Here is a 15,521-nt window from a genome sequence, read left to right on the forward strand (position 1 = left end):
CAGATACTCTGTAGCTAATAAAAAAGAAACTGGGGAAGACCCTTGAGGACATCACTACAGGGGGAAAGTTCCTGAACAGAACACTAATAGTGTATGCTCTAAGAGCAAGAATTGACAAATGGGACCTCATAAAATTACAAAGTTTCTGTAAGGCAAAGGATACCATCAAAGGACAAATCAGCAACCAACAAATTGGGAAAAGATCTTTACTAACAACATTATTAAAATTTCAACAAACATTGAAGAAGACCAGATAGCCCATCCACAGACCCTCTCCACTATCTCTGTTATCCAAGCAGACCTAATCCCTCAGTCTAGTTCCTAGCACTGCTACAAACTCCAGCTTCATCTTCATTTCTTTCCTGTTGACTCTTCCGGTGGAAGCATGGATCTCTCTCTCTCTCTCTCTCTCTCTCTCTCTCTCTCTCTCTCTCTCTCTCACACACACACACACACACACACACACACACACACACACACACACACACTCACACATACACACACTCATACTACTTTCAGTAGAAGAAGGTACAGTAACTGGGTCAATCTAGCCCTGTAGGCTACCTATTAATGGGTTATAATTTACATGAAAATTCCCTTGAGTCCATCAAGGTACCTCCTCATTCTTACAGAAACACCCACTCAACAAAGACAACCCTAAATCAGCACTTATACCTATAACCACCACAAATCCAGATGCCTAGACTGCTGGCATATCTATGAAATGTTTGCAAATAGATGCAACAAAACAGAATTTTCTCCAAGGAATCCTTTCCAAAAAGGTCCACTTCCCTTGAATTCTTTCTTTTTTGCTACTTCTGGTGGCTACAAGGGTGATTAAAGCATTTAAAAAACCATCATCCAAAATAGGTGTTACAAAACTAAAATGACATAGTCTTTCATAGACTTAATGTGCCAGGTTGGGAGAATACTCAGGGTAGGCCTCCAGCTTCTCAGAGGAGAAGGGGAAGGGGAGACGGGGAGGGCATGTGTGACATGGGAACTGAGAGGGGACATCGATCCAGACACAAAGAGGATGAATAAACAAATTAATGGAAAGCAAAAACAAAAACCCTCCCAAATGAGCAAATAAACAAAAAACTGCATTTCAACAGCAACAGAAATAACAGAAAACTTACAAAATAATGGAAACATAACAGCTCTCTATTAAACAACAACAAAAAAAATGAGTCAAGGCAAAATAAAGAAAAAAAAAGAAAGACATTCTAGAATTCAATGAAAATTAATACACAGTGTAAACTTATTAGATTTTGATTTAACTTTGGTAACTGAGAGCTATCAAGAAAATTATTAAGGAAAGCAGTGCTAAGAGGAAAGTTCATAGTACTAAGGGCCTACATAAAGAGATCTTAAGCTAGAATTTAACTGCATACCTGAAAGCTCTAGAATAAAAAGATATAAGAATACCCAAGAGGAGTAGATGGCAAGGTATTATCAAACTGAGCCCTGAAATCTGTAAAATAAAACAAAGAGAAGTATACAAATAAACAATCATAGAAAGAGTTCGTTCTTTGGGAAAATCAGCAAGATAAATAAATAAGCCCTTTTCCAAACTAAATAAAAACACAGAGAGAGTATCCAAATTATGAAATAAAAAATTAAGCAGGTAACATCACATGACACACCAAAATATACAGTGAATAATTAGGACATAATTTACAACGATATACTCTACCAAATTAGAAAACCTGAAATAAATTGTTAACTTATTTGATTGTTATCACTTATGAAAGTTAAATCAAAATCACATAAACAATTTAAATTTGCCTATATCCCTAGTCATTCATTAAAAGTCTCCCAATCAAATAAAGTTCAGGGCCAGCAGGATCTACACAGAAATATGGCACACTATCAAAGAAGAGTTAATACCAATACTTCTTAAAGTATTCCACAAAATAGAAACAGAAGGAATATTGCTCAATTATGAGGCACCAGTTACTCTGATTCCCAAACTATATTAAGACTGTACAAAGAATTTCTAATCAATTTCCTTTATAAACTTAGATGCACATATATTACATAAAGTGTTCGCAAACAACTTGATCATCCATGATGATCAAGTAGACTTCATCCCAGAGATACAGAGATGGTTCAATATATGAGAATCAGTCAATACAATCCATCATACAAATAAACTTAAAAAAATAACACACATGATCTTCTCATTTAATGCTAAAATAGTCTTTGCCAAATTCCAACACCCATATTTTTTAGAAAAATCTATTGAGAAAGATTTCAGAAGATCAAAAGATCTCCAATGCTCATGAATCTATAGGACCAACATAATAAAAATAACCATCCCACAAAAAGCAATCTGCAGATTCAATGTAATTCCCATAAAAATTTCATTGCAGTTCTTGACAGACCTTGAAAGAACAATTCTCAACTTCATATGGAAAAACCAAAAAATACAAGATACCTAAAAAAATTCTGAACAATAAAAAAAACTTGTGGACTCATCACCATTCCTGATTTCAAGATGTACTAAAATGGAATAAAACCCTTAAGAGATCCATATTAAAAAACAGACAAATTGATCAATGAAATTGAATTGAATACCCAGACAAAAATCCACATACCTACTGTCACCTGATTTCTTATGAAGATTCCAGAAATACACATTGAAAAAAGACATTTTCTTCCAAAACATTTCTAGTAAAACTGGATGTCTGCATGTAGAAGAATGCAAATAAATCCATTTTTACAATCCCACATAAAAGTCATCCATGTTGGATCAAAGACTTCAACATAAATCAGATCATCTGAACCTGATAGAAAAGAGAATGTGGGAACATTGCATTGGCACAGGAGATAACATTCTGAACAGAACACCTTTATTTCAGGCACCAAGGTCAACAATTAGTAAATGGGACCTCACGAAGCTTAAAAGCTTCTGTAAGGCAAAGGACACCATCTGTTTGACAAAGCAGCAGCCTAAAGAATGGGAAAAGCTTTTTACTAACTCTACATCCAATAGAAGACTAATCACCAAAATATAAAAGTACTCAAAATCTAGATATGAAAATCAAAGAATCTAATTTAAAATGAAATACAGATATAAACACTCACAATAAGCTGTATTGAATATTCTGTCCAATAGATGAATCACAAATGGCTTAAAAAGACTTAAACAACTAGTTGTCCAACATCCTTATTTTAGATCTTGCATATCATAGATATGCAAATCATAACTAGCTTGAGATTCCATTTTAAACCTGTCAGAATGGCGATCATTAGTAATACAAGTAACAGATCTTACTGACAAAGATTTGGTGTAAAGGGAATACCCAGACGTTGTTGTTAGGAGTCTAAATTTTGATTGTCACTATGGAAATCATTAGGGTAGTTCCTCAGAAAATTGGGACTCTATTTATCTAAAGAGCAAGCTATACCACTCTTGGGCATATATCCAAAAGATGTTCCATAGTATCATAAGAACACATGCTCAAACATTTTCATTGCTGCTTTATTCATAATTTCCAAAAAATTAAAACAAGCTACATGACCCTCAACAAAAGAATGGATAAAGAAAATGTGGTACAATTACAGAATGGAGTGCTATTCAGCTCTTTAAAATAATAACATGAACTTTGCAGGCAAATGGAGAAAACTAGACAAAATGAGCCTGAATGCATTACAACAGACCCAGAAAGACAAATATGTTATGTATTCACTTATATGAGGATAAAGTCAATAGTATATGATAATCAATCCAAACTCTATTTACCCAGAAAGGTTGTTTAAACTGGATGCTCTTGCAGTGTGGCAGTGGTGCATGTATGGGTTTCCCTGGAAGCAAGAAATAGGATAGATTCTATAGTATGACCAGAGGCAGGCAGGAATGGCAGTTGAGAGGTACTGATGGTAGGGATCAGCTTAGGACAAAATGAGGTAGAGGGAGAGAATATGGGAGGCATGGCTGGAATTGGGAGACATTTGGAGAGCTATGTGGAAATCTAATGCAGGGAAAACTTCTGGAATCTGTGAAGGTGACTTCAAGCAATGGGGATAAGGAATCTGAACTGGACATCTATTATAGCCAGGAATGGCTCCCAATGTTGGGACTGAGTTACACTCAATTGACTTGTTTGCCAAGGGGATTGTGTAGAAATCCCCAAACAATCCAGACTTAGGCTAAGACAGAGTTATTCTCCACAAACCGACAGAGGGTTCTCATCAAAGAGGACAACATTCAGACAGGTTATAGAACATGTGGAGTTCAAGCTTCTATCTGCATGCAGCCTTCACCCCTACAATCTAATTTCTTGGATGTGAGAAGGTAATATGCAAGATACTGAAAAAAATTAGACACCAACCCAGCCACAAAACATTTGATGTACGATATGTCCTGTCGGCAAAATAAGCTAGGGCAGTGGGGGTGCAAAACTTGGGGGATGGACAATAATGTGTGATTGAAGTTGATGCTCTCTCCATGAGAGGGAACCCATGCCTGTTGTTGAACCAATGATCAGGAACCAGAGACCTGATAGCCCAGATACAACTGACAAAAAATAAATAAGCAAATAAATAAGTACATCGATATCAATGCAATAATACATGATGATATTCTGCTACACTCATAGCAAGGTGCCTTATCCAATCATCCCCGGAAGGCTTCCTCCTACAGTACATGAAAATGAATGAAGAGGCAGACAGACATTAGGCAGAGAGAGTCTAAACTGGTGATCTCCATCAGGGCCCCTCCTTTCAGAGATCAGAAATCTTATTAAAGATGGGAAGGTAAGATTGTTGAAGTCAGAGAAGAAGAAGGCTACCAGGAGAACAAAGTCCACTCTATCAACTGAGCAGAGTTCATATGGACTCAGAAAGACTGAAGCATCAAGCAAAGAACCTGCATGGGTCTGCCCAGGTCATATATATGTATATGTATGTGTATGTGTGTGTGTGTGTGTGTGTGTGTGTGTGTGTGTGTGTGTGTGTGTATGTGTCTGTGTGTGTGTGTGTGTTTGTGTATGTGTATGTGTATATATAATGATGTGGCTGTAAGCTTGATGTTTTTATGGGACTCTTTTGGAGCACTTCTCTCCAACTCTTTCATCTGGTCTTGGGATTCTTTTATTCCTTTTGGGTAGACATGTCCAGCCTCAGTGTGTTTTGTGTTTTATTATATTTTGTTTTGCTATGTTTGATCGCTGTTTCTTAGAGAACTGTTCTTTTTAAAAGGGAGCCAGATGGAGAGTGATCTGGGGATGAGAGGAAGCCATGGGTAGGTGGGAGCCATGGAGGATGGGACACTGTTGTTGGGATGTATTCGGGAAGGATCTATTTTCAGTTGAAAATTTAAAAAAAATACATTTTTCTAGACAAAAATTATAAACCAAATATTTGATGTGTACTGCCATAAAACCAAAGTAATAAGACAGTGAGTATTGATACAAATATGCATTTTACATTAAGAATTTCACAGACATTGGAACAGGCGAGAACTATGTAAAAAACATAACGTTTTGCCTGCTTAGAAGGTATTTCAGTTCTCAGACAGACAAGGAAATAAGCTGATTTCCCTTAGATACTACAAATAAAGGTACAAAATAAGCTGAGTGACCACGAATTCCAGGAAGCTGGGCTATCTTCTAAATGCAACCATGTTTGTAATTGGTGGTTTAAGGTTAAAATTATATTTTACAATAGACAATCAGTAAATAAATTAATTCCTTAATGTAAAAACACTAATCATTTGCTGTTGTTTTGAAACATTCCTAAAAATATTCCTGTGTGGAACATTCATGCCTGTTAAAAATGCAATTCATTTATTCTCAAAGTCAGAAGTCAAATCATTTTAATCCCATTTCTACCTAAAAAATAATTTTTACTTGTCAGGATCATAAATAATAAAATGTAAAAGTCTGAGAATGATGTTATTATAATGGTTTCAAAATCAGATAAAATGATTAAATTTAAGTAAAATTACTTAATCGATGTATATAAAAATAGCCTACAATCAATTTATATAACATGAATTATTATTTAGAATTATTATAGCAAGGCAGCTGCTCACATTTGTTAATTAACTTTGGCCATAACTATTTATTCAGTAATCATCACAAAATAAACAAACAGAAGTACGCTTATTTGTGTATGTCTGTATGTGTGTGGGGGGGGGGAGTGCATTTGTATAGCATGAGTGAATCTTTCTACCTCTGCAGTTGAAATGATTGACATACTTTGAAGACAAAAATCAAAGATTGTCTATCCACAACCTATCAGAAAACACACTTTATCCTAATACTCTTTCATCATTAGGGAATGCTATCATTCATGAGTTTTCTCCATTTGAAATAGCAGTGAAAAGTGAATTGCTCCTCTCACTATAAAAGTAGAGCATGCATGAGGGAGGGTGGATGGGAATGTGGAGATAAAGAGCAGAAAAAACATGAATCGCATCATAGAATTCAGAATGGAGCCTCCTTTAAAATCCTGCTGTGGATAGTGTACTTATAGACAGGAACCTAGCACAGCTGTCCTCTGAGAGACCCAATAAGCAGCTGACTGAATCAGATAAAGATACTTACACCCAACCAATGGACTGATGTCAGGGACCCCTGGGGTTGACTTAGGGAAAGGCTGGAAGAAGTTGAGGAAGACAGTGACCCCACAGAAAGACCGGCAGTCAACTAACTTGGATTCCCCCAAATCTCTCAGACACTGAGCCCCCAACCAGGCAGCATACACTAGCTGATATGAGGCCCCTGATACATATACAATGCCTGACATCAGTGAGAGAATAAGCACCTAACCCTTGAGAGACTTCAGGCCCCAAGGGAGTAGGGAGGTCTGGTGGGGTTTGTGGAGTGGGGGCATCCTCTTGGAGACTGAGAAGGAGGAATGGGTTGAAGAACTGTTTGAGGGCAGAACTGGAGGGTAATAAGGACTGGACTGTAAAAAGAGATTAAAGATTAAAACAAAAGAGCCTTCTGTGGTTTGCTGAATGCTTCTTTGTTGTCTTTTTTCCCCAGAAGACTTTTTTATCTTATTTATTTTTAATTTTCTATAATCTTTGTTTATATTCCAAATGCTTTCCCCTTTCCCAGTTTGCCCTTCCCCATATGCCCCATAAGTTCTCTTCTCTCCACCCATTCTCCAATCACCCCCATCCCTTTTCTTTGTCCTGGTACACCCCTACAATGCTGGATCAAGTCTTTCACGGATCAGGGCCCTCACCTTCCTTCTTCATGGGAATCATTTGCTACGCTAATTTTGTCTTCAGTATTCAGAGCTCCTGGGCTAATTAATATCCACTTCTCAGTGATTGCATTCTATGTGAATTCTTTTTTTTTTTATTATTCGATATAATTTATTTACATTTCAAATGATTTCCCCTTTTCTAGCCCCCCCACTCCCCGAAAGTCCCGCAAGCCCCCTTCTCTTCCCCTGTCCTCCCACCCACCCCTTCCCACTTCCCCGTTCTGGTTTTGCTGAATACTGTTTCACTGAGTCTTTCCAGAACCAGGGGCCACTCCTCCTTTCTTCTTGTACCTCATTTGATGTGTGGATTATGTTTTGGGTATTCCAGTTTTCTAGGTTAATATCCACTTATTAGTGAGTGCATACCATGATTCACCTTTTGAGTCTGGGTTACCTCACTTAGTATGATATTCTCTAGCTCCATCCATTTGCCTAAGAATTTCATGAATTCATTGTTTCTAATGGCTGAATAGTACTCCATTGTGTAGATATACCACATTTTTTGCATCCACTCTTCTGTTGAGGGATACCTGGGTTCTTTCCAGCATCTGGCAATTACAAATAGGGCTGCTATGAACATAGTAGAACATGTATCCTTATTACATGGTGGGGAGTCTTCTGGGTATATGCCCAGGAGTGGTATAGCAGGATCTTCTGGAAGTAAGGTGCCCAGTTTTCGGAGGAACCGCCAGACTGATTTCCAGAGTGGTTGTACCATTTTGCAACCCCACCAGCAGTGGAGGAGTGTTCCTCTTTCTCCACACCCTCTCCAACACCTGCTGTCTCCTGAATTTTTAATCTTAGCCATTCTGACTGGTGTAAGATGAAATCTTAGGGTTGTTTTGATTTGCATTTCCCTAATGACTAATGAAGTTGAGCATTTTTTAAGATGCTTCTCCGCCATCCGAAGTTCTTCAGGTGAGAATTCTTTGTTTAACTCTGTACCCCATTTTTAATAGGGTTGTTTGGTTTTCTGGAGTCTAACTTCTTGAGTTCTTTATATATATTGGATATTAGCCCTCTATCTGATGTAGGATTGGTGAAGATCTTTTCCCAATTTGTTGGTTGCCGATTTGTCCTCTTGATGGTGTCCTTTGCCTTACAGAAACTTTGTAATTTTATGAGGTCCCATTTGTCAATTCTTGCTCTTAGAGCATACGCTATTGGTGTTCTGTTCAGAAACTTTCTCCCTGTACCGATGTCCTCAAGGGTCTTCCCCAGTTTTGTTTCTATTAGCTTCAGAGTGTCTGGCTTTATGTGGAGGTCCTTGATCCATTTGGATTTGAGCTTAGTACAAGGAGACAGGGATGGATCAATTCGCATTCTTCTGCATGCTGACCTCCAGTTGAACCAGCACCATTTGTTGAAAAGGCTATCTTTTTTCCATTGGATGTTTTCAGCCTCTTTGTCGAGGATCAAGTGGCCATAGGTGTGTGGGTTCATTTCTGGATCTTCAATCCTGTTCCATTGATCCTCCTGTCTGTCACTGTACCAATACCATGCAGTTTTTAACACTATTGCTCTGTAGTATTGCTTGAGGTCAGGGATACTGATTCCCCCAGATTTCCTTTTGTTGCTGAGAATAGTTTTAGCTATCCTGGGTTTTTTGTTGTTCCAGATGAATTTGATAATTGCTCTTTCTAGCTCTGTGAAGAATTGAGTTGGGATTTTGATGGGTATTGCATTGAATCTGTATAGTGCTTTAGGCAAAATGGCCATTTTAACTATATTGATTCTGCCGTTCCATGAGCATGGGAGGTTTTCCCATTTTTTGAGGTCTTCTTCCATTTCCTTCTTCAGAGTCTTGAAGTTCTTGTCATACAGATCTTTCACATGTTTGGTAAGAGTCACCCCAAGATACTTTATACTGTTTGTGGCTATTGTGAAGGGGGTCATTTCCCTAATTTCTTTCTCAGCCTGCTTATCCTTTGAGTATAGGAAGGCCACTGATTTGCTTGAGTTGACTTTATAACCTGCCACTTTGCTGAAGTTGTTTATCAGCTGTAGGAGCTCTCTAGTGGAGTTCTTTGGGTCACTTAGGTAGACGATCATGTCGTCTGCAAATAATGATAGTTTGACTTCTTCCTTTCCAATTTGTATCCCTTTGACCTCCTTATTTTGTCGAATTGCCCGAGCTAGTACCTCAAGTACAATATTGAAAAGATAAGGAGAAAGGGGGCAGCCTTGTCTGGTCCCTGATTTCAGTGGGATTGCTTCAAGTTTCTCTCCATTTAGTTTGATGCTGGCTACCGGTTTGCTGTATATTGCTTTTACTATGTTTAGGTATGGGCCTTGAATTCCTGTTCTCTCCAAGACTTTAAGCATGAAGGGATGCTGAATTTTGTCAAATGCTTTTTCAGCATCCAATGAAATGACCATGTGGTTTTGTTCTTTGAGTTTGTTTATGTAGTGGATTGTATTGATGGATTTCCGTATATTGAACCAACCCTGCATTCCTGGGATAAAGCCTACTTGATCATGGTGGATGATCGTTTTGATGTGTTCTTGGATTCGGTTGGCAAGAATTTTATTGAGTATTTTTGCATCGATGTTCATAAGGGAAATTGGTCTGAAGTTCTCTTTCTTTGTTGGATCTTTGTGTGGCTTTGGTATCAGCGTAATTGTGGCTTCGTAGAAGGAATTGGGTAGTGTTCCTTCTGTTTCTATTTTGTGGAATAGTTTGAAGAGTATTGGTGTTAACTCTTCTTTGAAGGTCTGGTAGAATTCTGCACTGAAGCCATCTGGTCCTGTGCTTTTTTTGGTTGGAAGACTTTCTATGACTCCTTCTATTTCTTTAGGCATTATGGGACTGTTTAGATGGTCTAGTTGGTCCTGATTTAATTTTGGTATTTGGTATCTGTCAAGGAAATTGTCCATTTCCTCCAGATTCTCCAGTTGTGTTGAGTATAGGCTCTTGTAGTAGGATCTGATGATTTTTTGGATTTCCTCAGTTTCCGTTGTTATATCTCCCTTTTCATTTCTAAGTTTGTTAATTTGGATACTTTCTCTGTGCCCTTTGGTCATTCTGGCTAAGGGTTTATCTATCTTGTTGATTTTCTCAAAGAACCAGCTCCTGGTATTGTTGATTTTTTGTATGGTTCTCTTTGTTTCTACTTGATTGATTTCGGCCCTGAGTTTGATGATTTCCTGCCTTCTACTCCTCCTGGGCGAAATAGCTTCTTTGTGTTCCAGGGCTTTCAGGTGTGTCATTAAGCTGGTAATGTATGCTCTCTCCATTTTCTTTTTGGAGGCACTCAGGGCTATGAGTTTTCCTCTTAGCACTGCTTTCATTGTGTCCCATAGATTTGGGTATGTTGTGTTTTCATTTTCATTGTGTTCTAAAAAGTCTTTAATTTCTTTCTTTATTTCTTCCTTGACCAAGGTATCATTGAGTAGAGTATTGTTCAGTTTCCACGTGTATGTGGGCTTCCTGTTGTTTCTGTTGCTATTGAAGACCACTTTTACTCCATAGTGATCAGATAGGAGGCATGGGATTAGTTCGATCTTCTTATATTTGTTGAGGTCTGTCTTGTGACCAATTATATGGTCGATTTTGGAGAAGGTACCATGAGGTGCTGAGAAAAAGGTATATTCTTTTGTTTTAGGATAGAATGTTCTATATATATCTGTTAAATCTAATTGGTCCAAAGCTTCAATTAGTTTCATTGTGTCCCTGTTTAGTTTCTGTTTTCCTGATCGGTCCATTGAGGAAAGTGCAGTGTTGAAGTCACCCACAATTATTGTGTTAGGTGCAATGTGTGCTTTTAGTTTTAATAAAGTTTCTTTTACAAAAGAGGGTGCCCTTACATTTGGGGCATAGATGTTCAGGATTGTCAGTTCTTCTTTTTGTATTTTTCCTTTGACCAGCAAGAAGTGTCCCTCAGGGTCTCTTTTGATGACTTTGGGTTGAAAGTCAATTTTATCTGATATTAAAATGGCTACTCCAGCTTGTTTCCTGAGACCATTTGCTTGTAAAATTGTCTTCCAGCCTTTTACTCTAAGGTAGTGTTTGTCTTTGACCCTGAGGTGTGTTTCCTGTAAGCAGCAAAATGTAGGGTCCTGTTTACGTATCCATTCAGTTAGTCTGTGTCTTTTTATTGGGGCATTAAGTCCATTGATGTTAAGAGATATTAAGGAATAGTGATTGTTACTTCCTATCATTTTTGACGTTATTTTTTAAATTTGAATGCTTAACTTCTTTTGGGTTTGATGAAAGGTTACTATCTTGCTTTTTCCAGGGTGAAGTTTCCCTCCTTGTATTGGTGTTGTCCTCCTATTATCCTTCTTAGGGCCGGGTTTGTGGATAGATATTGGGTAAACTTGGTTTTGTCATGAAATATCTTAGTTTCTCCATCTATGGTGATTGAGAGTTTTGCTGGATATAGTAGTTTTGGTTGGCATTTGTGTTCTCTTAGAGTCTGCATGAGATCTGCCCAGGACCTTCTAGCCTTCATAGTCTCAGGTGAAAAGTCTGCTGTGATTCTGATAGGTCTTCCTTTATATGTTACTTGGCCTTTTTCTCTTACTGCCTTTAGTATTCTTTCTTTGTTTAGAACATTTGGTGTTTTGATTATTATGTGACGGGAAGTATTTCTGTTCTGGTCCAGTCTGTTTGGAGTTCTGTAGGCTTCTTGTATATTCATGGGCATCTCTCTCTTTAGGTTAGGGAAGTTTTCTTCCATAATTTTATTGAAGATATTTGCTGGCCCTTTAAGTTGTAAATCTTCACTCTCCTCTATGCCTATAATCCTTAGGTTTGGTCTTCTCATTGTGTCCTGGATTTCCTGGATATTTTGGGTTACAAGCTTTTTGCATTTTGCATTTTCTTTAACTGTTGAGTCCATGGTTTCTATGGAATCTTCAGCATCTGAGATTCTTTCTTCTATCTCTTGTATTCTGTTGTTGATATTTGTATCTCTGTCCCCTGATTTCTTCCCAAGGCTTTCTATCTCCAAAGTTGTCTCCCTTTGAGTTTTCTTAGTTGTTTCTACTTCTGATTTTAGATCCTGGATGGTTTTGCTTAGCTCCTTCACTTGCATGTTTGTGTTTTCCTGTAATTCTTTAAGAGATTTTTGTGTTTTCTCTTTCATGAGCTCAGCCTGTTGACCAAAGTTCTCCTGTATTTCTTTAGGAGATTTTTGTGTTTCGTCTTTCATGACCTCAGCCTGTTGAGCAAAGTTCTCCTGTATTTCTTTAAGTGTTTTTTGCATTTCCTCCTTGTTGGCTTTTGTATTCTCCTGGATTTCTTTCAATGATTTTTGTGTTTCCCTTGCAAGGGCTTCTACCTTTTGATCCATTGTCTCCTGAATTTCTTTATGTATGACCTTCATGTGTTCCTGTACCAGCATCATGACCAGTGATTTTAAATCCAAATCTTGTTTTACTGGTGTGATGGGGTATCCAGGACATGTTGGTAGAGGAGAATTGGGTTCAGATGTTGCCATATTGCCTTGATTTCTGTTAGTGACGTTCCTGCGTTTGCCTTTTGCCATCTAGATCTCACTGGTGTTAGTTTATCTTGTCAGTGCTGGACTCACCAGTGCAAGCTGCCCCTTCCCAGTTGGCCTCTGGTGCACAGCTTACCTCCTGCACTGCTTGTAGACAGTGTGCTGCTGCTCAGGCTGTTCAGATCCCAAAGCAGGCACCCGAAGGCTCCCGCTGGGGCCCGCTGGATTCACTGGAGCACACTGACTTCTCCCGGCTGGCCGCCCGAAAGCCCAGCTAGCCACTTGCAGGACTTGGAGATGTAATGCTGCCGCCCAGACTGATCTGGATCCGGAAGCGGAGAGAGTAGAGCTAAGGGCTTCTGCCTGAGGCCTTGCCCCAGATTGTGTCTGTGGAGCAGATGGAGCCCGTGTGCACTCCCAGGGAGTGCCGACGGTGTATGCTACTGTGACCTCCCCTGAGTTCCGCTCACTCCGCTTGGCAGCCGATCTGCCAACCGGGCTATCGCACACAAGGTTAGCCTGGCCGCCCAGTCCCTGAGTCCAGGCAAAAGCCTGGGAGGCCAAGGTCCGAGCAAAGTTCCCCTACGGCTTTGACTGTTAATTGGGTTGGATGGCGGGCGTGTGCGCCCGCGCTCCCTGAAAGCGCCGGGAGAGTCTGCTTTGCTAACAATCACCTGGGCGGGTTGACTCACAGATGGCCCACCAAGCCGCCCAGTTCTTGGGGTCAGTCCTGTGCCTTTTGGGGCCTGGACCCCCGCTTTGTTAGCCTTAGGCTATGCCTGTTACAGGTCTGCCCGCCTGAGCTCTCTGTCGTCCTGCAGGCAAAATGGCGGCGGCGCGCTCGCAGGCCTGGGCAAAGAACCTCCTGGTTGGGTTGGCACCCCGATGGCCCCCCAACCCGCCCAGGGCCTGGGTGCAGGCCAACGCCCGTCGGGCTCAGACCACCGCGGTGTTGGCCTCGGATTATGTTTGTGTACCTCAGTCTGTCCGATTCCTGGAGTATGGAACCAAGATGGATCCTCCTCTCCTGACTGGTGGGAGGCCGAGTTCTGAAGTGGCCTCCGTGCAGGAAAGGCGCCGCACAACTGCAGCTGCTTGCTGTCCGGCTGGTCAGCGAAGGTCAGTGGTCGTGGGCGCAGGGCCTAACTGGTCCCTGTGACGCCTTGGTTCCACTGCTGATGGCCCTTCAGCTGGAGCAGCCACTGCTGCCGCTGCTGCCGCCGCCTCCGCCGCCGAAAAAAAAATCGTGAATTCTTTTGTGATTGGGTTACCTCACTTAGGATATTTTCCAGTTCCAACCGTTTGCCTAAAAATTTCATGAATTCATTGTTTTTAATTGCTTAGTAGTATTACATTGTGTAAATACACCACATTTTCTGTATCCATTCCTCCATTGAGGGACATCTGGCTTCTTTCCAGTTTCTGGCTATTATAAATAAGGCTGCTATGAACATAGTGAAGCATGTATCCTTATTGCATGCTGGGGAAACCTCTGGGTATATGCCCAGGAGTAGTATAGCCAGGTCCTCCGGAAGTGTAATGCCTAGTTTTCTGAGGAACCACCAGACTGATTTCCAGAGTTGTACCATCTTACAATCCCACCAGCAGTGGAGGAGTGTTCCTCTTTCTCTACATCCTCGCCAACACCTGCTGTCTCCTGAGGTTTTTTTTTTAATATTTTTATTATCTATATTCTTTGTTTACATTCCAAATGATTTCCCCGTTCCTGGATTCCCCCTCCCCATATGTCCCATAAACTTTCTTCTCTCCATCCCTTCTCCAATCACCTCCCTCCTTTTTCTCTGTCCTTATAGTCCCTTCCCATGCTAGATCAATCCTTCCTTATCCATTCTGACTGCTGTGGGGTGAAATCTCAGGGATGTTTTGATTTGCATTTTCCTAATGACTAATGATGACTTAAGGTGTTTCTCAGCCATCCTAATTTCTTCAAGTGAAAATTCCTTGTTTAGCTCTGTAACCCATTTTTAATAGGGTTATTTCGTTACCTGGGGGTTTAAATTCTTGAGTTCTTTGTATATATTGGATATTACCCCTCCTCAGAAGACTCTTGAAACATTTACTAATGAGAATCAGGGCACAAACCATACAATGGTGGAGAGATTTGTTTTCCGAAGCTTACATTGAAGCTAAAGAAGTTTGAACTTTCACGTCCATCACTTCTAGAGAATCATCCAAGGTTTTAACATAACCTGAGCATTGTTGAGCAATCTTCAGTAAATAAGTGGAACTATCAAGATGAAAAGGAATATATGATCTTCCATGTGACTTTCATCCTGAAGGTAGAAAAACACAGAGATTTCATGTAGAAACTGATGTCAGTACCACCTGAACACACTACTGAGTACTTAAGGATTTCCATTTGGGCAAAAGGATTCATATATGAGAAACACATGCATAGAATTATAAGAGTTGTCAATAACTCTTTGCTCCTTGCATGAAAATACTAAGCAAAAACATTTAGTGAGCAACGGACTACTCAACTTGAAGAATTAAATATACTTTTCAGAAGTCACCACATTGTCATCAAATTTTACAGTGTGCATTTTACCATTCTAAAGTATTGCATAATATCTCTTATTCAATGTTAATCATACCATCCATGTATAGGTCTGCCTTAAGGTAGATGACAAACCTTATTGGATATGGTTTGTCTGTAGTCTTACTACCAATTATTTTTCTAGTATTTAAGAGGCTAAGATTTCACCTGGGAGTCTAGTTAGGAGGAAGTTGAGTGTGTTACTTTTAGTTTCATTTAAATAGTCTATAAATGGGTAGTTAAAATTATTTTGTTCCTACTATAATTGCAGTTGTGCTAGTAGGCTTCTT

The sequence above is a fragment of the Apodemus sylvaticus genome, chromosome 21, assembly GCF_947179515.1.
Source record: "Apodemus sylvaticus chromosome 21, mApoSyl1.1, whole genome shotgun sequence".
In the NCBI taxonomy this organism is placed as follows: domain Eukaryota; kingdom Metazoa; phylum Chordata; class Mammalia; order Rodentia; family Muridae; genus Apodemus; species Apodemus sylvaticus.